Consider the following 814-nt stretch of genomic DNA (forward strand, 5'->3'; position numbering starts at 1 on the left):
CTGCAATCAGTTTTCACACCTTGCCATCAGTTGTATTCTCTGGAACCTGTTAAACCAAAAAAATTATTATTTCCATTTTTTTTTTTTTTTTTTTTTTAAATATACCTCATTATTTTAATACTACAACTTCATGTAGGGACCTACCTTAACAGATTAATATAAACAAAAGATTGTAACCTGTACTGCTGTGCTAAGTGAAAACACCATATGTCAAAAACCCCTACTTTTGGGAAATCAAGTACCCATCAAGTTCAAAGATTTCAATCTATACGGCAAACATTTATTTTTGACATGCGGCAAAACATTTCAGTGGTTTTTAAGGGGTTTAGGATAAAGAAAAAAATATAGGATCAAAATTTAGGATCATAGGAACCATTTGGCACCAAAAACCAAAAATTGATTTTTTTTGACATAGAGCATTTTTCCTTAGCAAGGCAGTGTATTTCTATGAATTACCATGTAGTGTATTTGTATGAATTTGTACCATGTAGTGTATTTGTATGAATTACCATGTAGGTACAACTATGTTTTTGTGTTCCGACTTTAACATTACTTACAACACCCCTTTCCAGTTACCCCAATTTTTTTATATCCCCACATATACTTACCAATATTTTAGCCAGGATTCCTTCTTCCTCAGTTTCAAAGGACATGACAGCTTTATCCGTTTGAATTTCACACAACACATCTCCTGGTGCTACTGCATCTCCTTCTTTCTTGAGCCATTTCACAATAGTTCCCTCTGTCATAGTCGGTGACAATGAGGGCATTTTGATCTCTTGTTGAGCTAAAATTAAAAATTGGTAAAGGAAAG

The sequence above is a fragment of the Diaphorina citri genome, unplaced genomic scaffold (genome assembly GCF_000475195.1).
Source record: "Diaphorina citri unplaced genomic scaffold, Diaci psyllid genome assembly version 1.1 scaffold16010, whole genome shotgun sequence".
Lineage (NCBI taxonomy): Eukaryota > Metazoa > Arthropoda > Insecta > Hemiptera > Psyllidae > Diaphorina > Diaphorina citri.